This window comes from Numida meleagris, chromosome 3 (assembly GCF_002078875.1).
Source record: "Numida meleagris isolate 19003 breed g44 Domestic line chromosome 3, NumMel1.0, whole genome shotgun sequence".
Lineage (NCBI taxonomy): Eukaryota > Metazoa > Chordata > Aves > Galliformes > Numididae > Numida > Numida meleagris.
This window is the reverse complement of record NC_034411.1, coordinates 48881752-48894959: the sequence shown is the minus strand read 5'-3', so window position 1 is coordinate 48894959 and position 13208 is coordinate 48881752. Positions and strand designations below refer to the sequence as shown.

Here is a 13208-nt window from a genome sequence, read left to right as displayed (position 1 = left end):
CTAAGCAGCAGTTTGTTCTGTGTTTAGAATAATAATACTCCTTAACTGAGGCAAAGAGGGGCGGTGACACTACTATTTATGGCTTGTTGTCCCTTGCCACTTCGGCACAGGGAATGCAGCTGGACTGGTTGTTGCTTTTACAATTGCTGCACACTTTTTGTATTAGCAACCCCCACTTAGCAGAAAACTTATGAAACTGTTCCCTCAGCACAGAGAATTAAAATGAAGATCTTTTTCAAAGTAATGTTTCCAGTTGCTGTATCCTGTCTTCTCGTTTAAACTTTTAGTAGGTAGTTCTTCAAAGTTTCCTTTTTTTTTTCCCCAAAACCATGAATGCAAGAAACCTTCAAGTCAAAGGTAAGACATTCTTACATTTTACAATTCTGTAACATGAAGTGAGATGAGAAGCAGTAAGTATTACAGTATTAGCAATAAAGTGTCAGTGACCATCATGGAAACTTGACTGAGCACTTCTATCTTCTCAAATGGCTTTTACATGAAGTGCTGGAATTCAGAAAGACAAAAACATTACAAAAACTTCACATAACATTCTGACGGGTGGAAATACAAATGCAGTTTAAAATCTAGTGTTCTTGCCTTTCTTTTATGATTGCTAGAATCTTGTGAAAGTCTAACCTGAGGATTTCTTATTGTGTGGAAAGTACTTCTTTCCATACAATCTCCTAAAAATTGGCTCAGAAATGTGGTTTGCCTTCTTTAAGTGGTGATACTGAACGTTTATTTTTCTATTGAAAAAGCAAATACCATTGTTTCTAGCTTTGTATGAGAATTCTAGAGCAGCAGAATCAATAGGCTGTTTCATATCCCATTAGCAGCAGATACTGGGCTGAAAGCCAGTTTCCTCACGATGGCTTTGTTTAGCCTACAGTTTTGGTCTTACTGTAATTCTAGTTAATTGATTGCTGGTTTGTTTGAGTTAGCACAATTGAAAATGGTAATGTAGACATCCAAGAAATATTTGGGTTGGAATAGTTCATTAATCAAACTTACAGCTTGTCCAAAACTTTAAAACACATTAGGTTAGGTTGGATATTGATCTCCCCCACCTCTCTCCCATCTGATACTTAGAAATTACACATCTCCTAGGGGCCTGCTGTACTAATGGAAGAGAGGTCTCATCAGGACCTTGGGTGTGGTACATCAGTCTCTCAGTTCCAGATGAGAGCAAACAGAATCCTAACAAAGTAAGTATTCCACCCAGACCACAGCACCAAAGAGAAATAGGATGATGCAGACTAATTAAAAAAGCAAAAACAGGGTCAAACATCTTACCCTCATTAGTGCAGATAGCTGAAGCAGTAAATGTTACTGAAGCTGTACCTTTCGTCTCGCCTCTACTTTACCTCTGTGTGTGAAAGAAGATATTGGTTTTCTGCCATCGTACATGTAACAAACACAGCATAGTCATGGTAGGTTCTTCATGCAGGACAGAACCTTGCAAAGCAAAACCATCAAAACGTCAAAAGTATGAGCAAATATATGCAATTACACTTACGCACCCAAATAAAGAAGGATGATGGTCATTCTGATATGAAAGTAACAAGCCAGAATACTAGATTTTTCAGTACCATCCTATAAAAAATAGTGGATGAGAAGATATAACTGGTTTGGACATTCATTGTGGCAATTTGGACTAATATAATAAAATGAGTGAAAAAAATGTCACAGTTATAAGAGGACTTGCAATTCAGGATCTGTCAGGGTAGCCCTGGTCCCACTGGTTGATAATGTAGCACAGATGGGACCTGAATATGTTTATATGTTTCAATTGCCTAGTTTTACCCCAGTATAGCATGGTTCACTGTGTGACACAACAATCTGAGTCTTCGTTACTGTTCAGCTCTCACCACCCACTGAAGAGATGTAGAGAAAAAAGCCTTCAAACTTCATAGTGTAATGATTTAACAGTAGCCAGGTTGGAATATGATCAATAGTCTCTTGAGTTCCATTGATATGTTTTCAACTTAGAACTACCCTGTTCTCTGTTGATGAACTTCTATGCTAATATTGCAGTTACAAGGCATAGGCTTCAAGAAAACGTTGCATCTGGCTTCAGAAAATAGACAGCACTGTACAAACCTCTTCTGGAAAGTGAACATATAAGTAAGAGAGAGTCAAGCCATCTCTCTGAAAAAACTGAAAGCAGCTCACCACAAATAGTTTGGGAGAAGTTACGTCTCTTATCTTTTCTCTTATACACTTCAGTAGAAAGCTTTACTGTACACACAAGGGGCTGAACTCGAACAGAGATGGTCCCTACCACCTAAGCACACCACAGAGAGCCACAATCAGATTTCAAAGTGGAGAAAGATTAATGACAGCTCAGAATGGAGGTGCTGAAAGACCCAAACTTGTAACCAATGTGTGCGAAAAGACTGTTGACCAGGGGGTAGTGAGGTCTGAGAAAAAAAGACCCATCACTGAAGTTGGTGAAAGCTGCTGACGATTGTTTTTGCACACAGAGGCTATTTCTAAACATGAGAAAACTTACTGCTATTAACTGCAATTTTATGTTTCCTCTTCCTATTGTCATAGCCACCATGTTCCTGCAATGTTTAAAAAGGAAATCTGGAAGTAGGAAACAAAAAAACAGGCAGCCCCACCTTTACGTAAAGGAGACTTCTATGTTCCATGGAAGTGTCATTCTTAAGCAGACAGTGTTTTTCATTTCAATTTTACTAATACATTGAACTTCACCTGTCAACTATTGGATTGATCAGTATATTATGTTTGATATATTTGATCTCCTTGTCCTAGGGCATCAAACCTCAGAACAGATGGCACATGCCTCCCCTTAAAGTTAATCTAACAAAAGTTCACAGAAGTTAATCTTACAAAAGAGAAAGGTTTCTAAATGTGCAGTTAAAGAAACAATTATATCTTTGAATGAACAGCCAATTTGGTCAACTAATATGGAAAGCCTGTAGACTCATTTGTCCATCATTCTACTGTCTTATTCATTTCTGTCACAAAGGTTTCCCTCCTCAGAGTACAGAAAAGAATACATCAAAAGTACAGGAACAAAGACCCAAACTGTAATATCAGCAGACAGGCTAACTTAAGGTAAATGGACGTATAATTCCTTCTCCTAGCAGCTTCAGCCCCAAGCCAGTTATCTTTTTTTTTTTTTTTTTTTTTTTAGACAGTCAGTAATGTTTAAGACATACCTGGATTTGTACAGGTTCCTTGATAAATCAGACATTTCAAAATCAGGAATTCTTTAAAGTACAATAGCACTTTTCCTTGCTAATCGAGATATCACTGCATACTTTCACAGTGCAATCACAAAACTCCTTGAGATGTACACTGCTCTAGGGAGAAGACCAGACAGAATACCAGCAGTGACACACAGATGATGACACTAGTTTTTTCTCCCCCAGAGGGAGGTAAGTAAGAGAGATGCTGTGTTTGGCTTTCAGGCCTGCGGTTCACATGCCTTAAACAAGACCTCAGTCCCATTTTCCATCACTGAGAGGCCTTCAATTTCCTTGTTCCTGGAACCTGCCAGGAATTTCCCCTGTATTCATGGAATCCACAATGAAACAGTATTCCAGACTGTACAAGAAGAACTTGTACTGTTAATGGGACATAGAAAAAATCACCTTGTGTAGGAGCCAGGACAGCATATCACTTGAAACAATGGTCAGTGGCTCAGCCAAGTGCATGCAGCATGGATGGGAAATCCCAGTCCCGAGACAGAAGTCTTCCTGACAGTCCCTCACTGACTTCAGTGAATTCTGTTCTACTGTTCTCAGCAGTGTTTTGTCCTTCATCTTTAGATCACTTCAAGAAAAACAGATTAACAAGAAACATATGTTAATATTGTTTAAGAAAGACCCACTTCTTATTCAAAGATGCTATATGGAGGCACCCATGCACTGCATTATGGAAATGGTTATCATCTCTTTGAAGCTTCAGTTAGTAGCAGCATCTCTGCTACATCGTGGAAGATGAGTTGTCTAACCTTGAAAAAAACACAGAATTCAACAGTGAAGTTCAATCCAGTAGAGTTCTTTTTAGATATATTTACAGAAGAGGTTTTGATTTAGTTATATCCCTTCACTTTTGTGTTTAAGCCTGGGTTTAAACTATGAAGCACAATTATTCTGAAGGAAAACATGCATGATCTTCATAATATGTAGGACATTCTTATTAGATAGTGGTTAAAACATTATACCAAGATGGGTAGAGTTTTCCTAGTGGAGGCTCTGAAGCTCTTTCCTTCTAGTGAAACTTCATAACTCTTTTGTCAGCTCATGATTTTCTGTGCTCTTTGCTGTATTTCAGAATATGCATCCTATTGTGACAAAACTCCTTGTTTGCTGAGAAAAAAGAAGTATTCTGCATGGTACCAGCACTGCAGACATTTGGGGTTTTTTTGTTTGTTTGGTTGGTTGGTTTACTGGAAGATTTCATTGAATATCTCCCTGGGTTATAGAACATTACTTATTTATAGGCATACTCAAATCTTTTCAACTGAGGTCACAATCTGACTGAGGTCAGAAAAAAATCTGTCCTTTCATTTTCCAGCTGCAAGTTTGAAATATCCCATGGTAAACTTGACATAATGGTCTGTTTTCACTTTCCCACATGATATTCAGCTATGCAAAACAAAGTATGCTGATAATGTGACGATCAGCATCCTAGTATACTAAAATATTTCTATTTGTGTTTTGTGTCACTGTTAATAGGGATATACTGGGGATACAATACTTCAAATAAAGCCTCCTGTAAAAGCAGTAAATGGACAGACTGTAAGAATTCAGACAGAAATTGGGCAAAACCAGAGTTTTAGAAGTTTCTAGGCTACAATTCCACAGACATAATTGGAGACAATTTGTTTATTAACCTGTCATTCCACGGAAAGCTGAACAAACCTAGTGTGCGGTGGTGCCCAACAGAGAGGAAGTCTCACTCTTGCCTCTCTTCTCTCCTGTCCAGCCCCCACATCACACATTTGACACTTACTTTGTGAAGGCTCCCATGCTTCTCGGACTCTTCAGAATGCTGCCCCTAACCTAGTAGAAAACTGCCCAGTTCTTCTGCTAAGTAGTTTCCTGCTGGGGTAGTGGTTAGCCTCACTTGAGCATGGAAATTGGATACATAGGAAGGCAAACAGCAGCATGACCATGGGAAAGAGCAAGATTTTCCTATCTTGGCAGCTGTAAGTCATAGTTTGCCCAGTTACCCAAGAAACTACAACTCAGTAATACTGTGACAAGAGACAAAGAAAAAGAGCTCCTTGTGTCATTCACTTCAGCTGATAGAAAGGACACTTGCTGACTTCAGCTAACAGTTTGATTTTATGAATTTCATGAAAAAATAAAGTGGGTCAAGATGTCCTCCTGGCAAGTTCAGTAAATCCTTAGCAACAGTGTGTTATTTGGTTTGCAGCAGGGAATCTAACCAACAGACATACAGCCAAGAAGGAGGACTACATTGTGCTGGACTACACATACATAACAAAAATTGTTTTCTGCAAATAGATCGCAACTGAGCAAAACAAATAAAGACAGGAGAAATCAAAAAATTTCCATGTCTGTACTACAGGTCAGTAACTGTCAGTAACTTTTTCACAGCAGCTTGAACCTATTCAGAGCTCCACTAGCTTACATTATAACATCCATGATTCTTATAAATGGAAAACCAAATCCATCAAGGTTGCAGAAGAAACCACTCAAATAAATGGAAAATGCACACTAGATACAAGACTTAATTAAAAAAAAGAAGATTCAGTTCAGTGGCAATTTTTATTGAAACAATGTACTGTGATCCCAGAAATGTCAATTAAAAGGACCTGTGCGGTTTGCCATTTTGCATTTTTTTTTGTTTTGTTACAGACTTTTGCAAGACTGAATGGACAACAGTTGCTTGCTGCTGAGTTAAAACTATGGAAAATATTCATATTTCAATGAGATAGGCTAATCTAAAAGGCACTTCATCTCTTACCAGTATCTAAATAGCACACAAAGAAGTTGGCATTAGCATACCTTAAGTACCTTACCTAGATGTTTATTGATTGAAGATCTACTCCATCAGAGCAGACTGCATTCTACTGAAGCCTTTTGAGAACTCCTACTTGTGTTTTTGGTTTGCAGACCACACAAATTTCCCAGAATAAGGAGAACCTCCATCACATTTTAATTTATGAAACATCTGCAGTCAATATGAGGGGTATATCCCAGAGGAAGGGAAAATTATAGTATTCGTAATGCGTGGATAAGAAGCAACTGGTGTTGAGGGTAATTAAATTTTGGCAATGATAAATTTCAACCCACTGCATACACCAGTTAATCTACACAGTGATCTCAAAGAGAAAAGAAAAAGTAGAAAAGTCCAATATTGAGTGCTTACCTCTAGAAGAACATTAACACTGAGGGTTGACCTATAGAAAAAAAATTAACACATAACAGGAAGGGGAGACCATTTTAAATGGATACCTATTTTGGACTGCCTCTGTGAGTGGACGTTCCTGTTCTAAGTACAACATTTTCTGGTTTCCTTAGCCCAAATGAAAGCAGCTTGAGCTCATTTAGAAAAAGAGAGGAGAAAAAAAAAGAGCCATTCTATTCCAGCTGAGACCATCCAAATGCTTCCAAACCAGTTACACATTACATCTATAGACAAGCCTCAAAACCTAACTTTACACTGACTCAGACATCTGGGGTCCTTCAGTTCAGAAGTATTTTTCACATCCGACAAGTATGTTGGTATAATTCTAATCACACTGCCTCTAAAACAGTACAGCAGATCTAGGATTTTGCCAAAGGATGACTGCAAGTATGGCTCAGCACCTGTACTTGCAAAGGCTAAAGCAAGCTAACTTTCCTCAGCTCTGGATAATTTGTATGTGCATGGAAAGGAGGTTAGTAAAATCGTGATGAGTAAGGAACAATTGTTCATTATTCTCACCAGAAAAACAAATTAATTCATCCAATAGTAGGCTTTAAAACAGACAAAAACAATGGAAATACTTTTCCAACAAGAACTTGAGCTGTGTGATTCACCACTACATGAAGTTCGGATGCCAGAAGTATTAACAGGTTCAAAATGTGACTGGGCAAGCCAATGGAAGAAAGGTCTATCAAGGATAACCAAACAATGTCCTTAATATAATATTAATAGCAGGAAATGACTGCAGCCCTGGTTGCCAGAGGAAAGAAAAGAGGAAAGGATCAGTGCTCTGTTCCTTAATCTCTTCCTCTAACTCTTGATACTGGCCACTGCCTGAGAGAGGCTAATAAGATGATCAACCAGTGTGGTACTTATGTCAGTGTTTTTACGAATTTCCAGTGACTACATTTGTGCCTTAACAGATTTTGACAATGGAATACAACAAAAGAAGTAACAGTAAGACAAGCACTGGAGATGGTTCTGGATCTTGTTTTGGACTCAACTCCTTTACGTTAGCCCTTTATAGTAGCAAGTGCCCAGGTCTAATGATTTCTACATTCCCTAGCCAAGGAGTTCTGGGGCAGTATGGGAGGGATGGTGAGGACAAACAGCACAAAATAAGGCCACTATAAATAAGTCAAATCCTTCCATGCCCTTTATTAATCTCTCGATATAACCCAGACAAGTGAATGATTTCTTTATGAGAGTCTTGACATTTTGATCACATCTCATTAATGTAATGTTATGGTCATTTTTTCAGAGGCTGTATGTTGAGAATGAATTTGCCTTGTAACCATTTGGCTCTGAAACTTGACTGAAATACACAACAAAGTCTTTATGGCCGTTCTGCACACTGCCAATCCAACAAACAAAAATGACAAGATCTTTTCTTGCTTTTCAGTTTATTTCCACATTTCACTGTGCTTTTTGGACTTGATAATGCATTTTACAGATTCAAAGTCTCTCCAACATATTTTTGGTCCCAGCGCTATTAATATAGGCACTTAAAAAGAGGTTTTCAGTTAAGAAGAACATTTTGCCTGATTTTAACCTCACAGAAATCACAGGATCAAAAGTTCAGTTTCAGCTTTTCATGTTATCATTTATGTTTACTAAGGAGATAGAAAAAACAATGCAAAATAGATTGCAGTGATAAATACAAAATAATTCAGAAGGAAGAACACATAATGGGGAAATGAACACTAAGATCACCCACTTGTGCTGTGGAACAGCAGAGAGCCTGCCATCTCTACTACAGAATATAAGGTTCTATTTAAAAATATAACCAAAACAAAACAGCATCACATGGGGGAAATCATGAGTTTAAACTGCAGTGGAAATATGAAGTTGTAATAATTATATCAATAAAAAGAAAACAATAAGGAGTACAGTGGACCACACTTGTTAAAAACAACATTGTTTTTAAATGTATTTTTATGTAAACGACTGAAATTATTTTTATGTCTATACCTACATTAAAATTCACATTTTAAAAAAGACAAAAACTCGCCATTCGTTAGCATTTTAATTGCATTATATATTATAAATACCATGTCATTTGCAAGTTGCAAAATGTAATATGTATCATATATCCTCTAGCAGTCAAATTGTTAGAGAAATCAAAATATGATCACAAAAGTAGATTCAATTGAACTGATCTACTTAAAGCATCTCTACTGATGTCCAAAGACTTTCAGCAAAGGGGTGGTGTGAGTGGATTTTAATGCAGTCTTCTAACTACCTGTGGAATATTCAGCAATACAAATTACCCTAGAGTATAGCTGTAGTAGAACATTTCAGGAACCAAAATTTTTTGTTCTGTAATCAGAAACAAGTAAACAGAAGTATTTTTCTACCAAGATACAGTGAGCATATAAGTTTCAGGAATGGCACACCTGAGTGTCATACATTTGTTGAAAGCATTTCAGAAAAAATGTAGATGAGGGTGACGAATCATGTACAGGGCTGAAATAATCACCTTGCAATACTATTCCAGAGTTTAAATACTATATGAGAAATTTATGAATAGTTTCTAAAAGTAAAGATATATTTTTTAAAATTCTATGAACAGTAGAACCAAACAAATACATATATATATTCTTTTTTTCCAGAAAATTCTGAAAGTTCATTAAAAGTAGTAAGAGATTCACATGAACAAAACTAGAAGATGAGGAAGTGGAAAGTTCTTGTTTTTCTCCGAAAGCAAGGCTTTTACAGTCACATTTCCCACTCCCAAACATTCTGAGGACCTCTGACATGTTTCAACCCAAGTTAAATAGAAGATAAAAGACTTAAAGATAATTATAAATGACAAGCTTTATTAAATTAGAGTTTGGAAAGGCGTATGATGTGAAATAAATGCTTCCACAACAGGAAAGGCTGTCCTAGATTCCCAACGAGCTCTTCCATTCAACACCTGCCTGAATGCAAACCAACCAGGGAATAAACATAACTCCACCATCACTAACTTGAGGTTGTGAGCCCTTCTCTAGGATACTGAAAACCTCAGACTGGTTCCCTCCTCTTCTTGAGAGGACTTGAAGATGTAGTTACTTTCAAGGAAGAGATGAATGTCTAGGACACACATACTTGAATTTTCAGTCTAAATCTAAAGTAGAAAATGCAACTGGAACACAGGGAGAGAGAGCAATGCTGGAGTCCCTCTCACTTGCATGACCTGTGGGCTTCTAATATTTTTGAGGAATCTACTACAGCTCAGAAGGCCTAATTTTAAGCAGCAGGAGGGGATGGTATCCACAAGGAGATCCAAACTGAAACATCCCCAGTTGGAGGAGAACCATGGACTAGCAATCCCAGGACCGTACTTCTTAACAGAGAGGTTATTAGACAAATAGGTAGTAAATCTGACAGAATTTCTGAAGCCAAACTTTTTATTTCTTCATTCTTTCTCTCTTTTCTCTTCTACTAGTTCCTAAAATAAAATATCCCATCAGCAAAGAACTAATTCTATGTTGGACACAGCCACCCTCCTTCATCTTTCCCTAACAGTGTGTACCACAAAGGCAATCTGAGATTAGTCTGCTGGAGTTTTTGTGCCTGATGAAGACAATAATGAACACATTTACATACAAAGCCATATGAACAATAGTGATCTGTAAAATAAACTACTGCAATGAGAGATGCCAAAATCATTTTTCCCATTGTTTCTTCAATCAGTGAAGAAATACAGAAAAGACAAAAAGAAAATGCATTAATTTATGCCTCTGTTTCACACCCACCCACATATCTCAGTGGAATTTCTGTAAATAATATAAGGCCTCCCCAGTGTTTAATACACAGAGCCCTCCAAACACAACAGCAGAACTCTATAACCAATACGGAGAAAAATTTGCATTAAAATGGAAACTAGTTTATTTCACCATAAAGAACACTTTCTGTATCTAGCACTGTAATTCAATCCACTTCTGCAGGTAGTGCTACAAGCACTGTCCGACACATTCTGCAGTTCCTATGACAACAGTAGTCAACATTTTCTTGTTATCTGTTGCTCAGTGAATGAGTTGTTTTAGAGCATACACTAACAAATGACACCTACATTTTGCAAGTGGTTTTGAGTGTAAGCATATGTAAGATATTATAAGAAAAAACATTTTTGTCAACATATTTTTCCATTTACTCATCTGCTTCTTGATTTTTCTGTGAAACAGAAAAACAAAGCCATGCTATGTTCTCAGCAGGGCTATTTTCATAGTGGAACAAGTTTCAGAGTAGTGACTTGGTACTCTTCCACTACTAAAAACATAAAAATACTAAACCAATTCCTTGTCCTTCCTTCAAAGGGCTGAAAAACAGAATTTCTAGTTGATATTCTCAGTACAACAGTAAGTAAAATACAATAAAAGCAAAGATTTAGTGTATATAATGGAGGAAGGAAGAGACAATCAAAGCAACGCCTGTGTTTATTTTACACAGTATTTGCACTCAACTGTCACTGACTTCAATACAAATTCCATTTCTATAACATCTATAGTAGATGCTATGGGAGCTATGCAATAAAGGATAAAATTATCCAGGCAAATGACCAGCAGTCTCATTGGAAGTGTAGGACGGCAACATTACACTCCTTTTGCCCTACTCTCCTTTTTAGGACCTTTCCCATATCCTTTTCTCTCACTCATTTAAATGAATGAATTTCCAATAGGAAAGCATTAGGTCCCCTAGCTACAATAAACACAGGTGGACAAAACAGACTAAAAATTCATTTCTTATGATCTTATATTCAAAGAAGATAAAAAAGCTCATGCTGGGTCTTGGTCTGGAGTTCTGGAACACAGCTTGCTTTCACTGCTTGTCTGACCTCTGTACAGAATGCCAAAAACTATCAATACAATATGCAGAAATTACATCAGCCCTTTGATATGGAGGGTGATGGATGGTTCATTTGGGATATTTGTTTTAATGATATCACAATCACACATTGTGTGGTTTGAATTAAATAGATTCTTTTGAGTTTAAAAAATGCTATTGATCTTTCAAAATATTCTTCTAATTTTGTCTGGCACTCCACTGTATATTCCCTAGCACTGTTGCCACTTAAATGAGTTCACAGCTGATGCAGTAAGCACACTAAAAGATATAAACATCTCAGTGTTTTGTTTGTGTTTGTTTTAAGCTACTAAGAATTATATGCCAGTTCCTGGGAACTGCAACGGTGAGAGAAAAATGGAACATGCTAGATTATTATGAATTAAACTGATGTGCAATCAGATGTATCAGTAAGAGTTATCTGGCTTAAAATAACTGTACCTCCAAAAAATAGATTCCCAGTTTATTCCTCTGACTACAATAGAAGAAAATAAGATAAAAATATCTGTCACTTTCTTGCACTGAGCAGCCACTGACACCAATGCTCGATCAATTTTACATAGGCTTTACCAGTTCAGACAGATGATGTAGGAACCAGTATAGCATATTAATGAGAGCTAGATTTTAAAAATAAACTCTGAATTAATAAAATATCCTAAAATTTATTACTCTAAATGGACATCTCAAAACTAAATTGTTTCATACTGATTTCAACTTTCCATTATAATTAACTGGTTTATCATACCTATTTTCAAATGAATGAAAAAAAAAATTAAGTATTTTCATTTGAAACTGACTGTTAAAAAAATATTTTCCATCTGTTTGACTGTTTCCTTTCTCTTCTCCCTCCCTCCAAACTCTCAAGTCATTCAATTTGAAAACTTTATTTTCATAGGGTTGCATTAACTGAAACAAAACTACTTCAGAAAATGTGATGCATTAGATGAACTTATTTAAATTCTTAAGTTTTATTCATTTTGAACTAATTGTGAGGAAAGACTAGTCTCATTTTTAAATTGTCATTTTCCATCTGGCTCAAATGAGTTCAGTACTCTCTTCCCAATGAATTTCTTTTTGTCTTTGACATATCCCAGTATCTCTTCTATCTACAGTGATGCAGTGGAAGGACCAAAACTCATGCGCAAGCCAATGTGTTACAAATCACTGAAGGAAAAAGAGCACTGCCCGAAGTATGAAATGACTCAATCTTTTTGGGTTAATGGTTTCAGTATTCTGCATAGTTGTGAGTCAGGAAGAAGAGAGCCCTGTCATGCTCTGTTTCCCTTGCTGCCTTTCAGTGAGGAAGAACTTGAACAGTACCTAGATATATTCGTAGGTCTGTGTATCAGCAAGTGATCAGTAGGGAAGGACACTGTTGAAGATTTAAAAGTACCAAATATCATCAAAACACAAAAGATATTGTAAGACACATTGTTGGAAAGACACCAGTAGTCCCCCAGTTTTCCCAGCTTCCTTGATTTACTATCAAGTCTGGCCATCAATGTTCTGAGTGAAGAGAATGAGCTAATTAAGAACATCCTTGTCCTAAAAGTAGTAAAGAGGAAGGCAAAGAACACAGACCACTAGTACTGCCGAATCAACAATGAGAAACGAGCATAGGGTAGTCTCACAATATGAAAGAAGTTGGAATAAACACTTTGCTTTAGCAGGCATCTTCTCTGCAAATAAAAAAAGTACAGGGAAATCTCCCACAACAGACACTTGCCAGAGTATTATAACTCATGGACTGTCCTAACAGCGGGCTTATTTAGCACTTGCCCTACTCTCACTTAGTGCACACATGAGAATTCATATATTCCGTTTGTTTTTTGTTGAGTTCTATGTACTAAGATGACACAAATTATTAGGGGTAAAACTTACCTTTAGTATATATGTGTATTTTCATTGGAATTACTGTGATCTGTAAGTGTCATAACAATGACTGCAGTTTGGAGATAAGAAGATTT

General features: G+C 36.9%; 1 long non-coding RNA gene across 1 annotated transcript; it reads left to right on the top strand.

The window, feature by feature from the left end:
• On the top strand, positions 1 to 5831 carry LOC110396963. The gene is made up of 4 exons (XR_002437417.1): positions 1 to 357; positions 1108 to 1205; positions 3299 to 3407; positions 4309 to 5831. It is a non-coding gene; the product is annotated as an uncharacterized LOC110396963 (long non-coding RNA).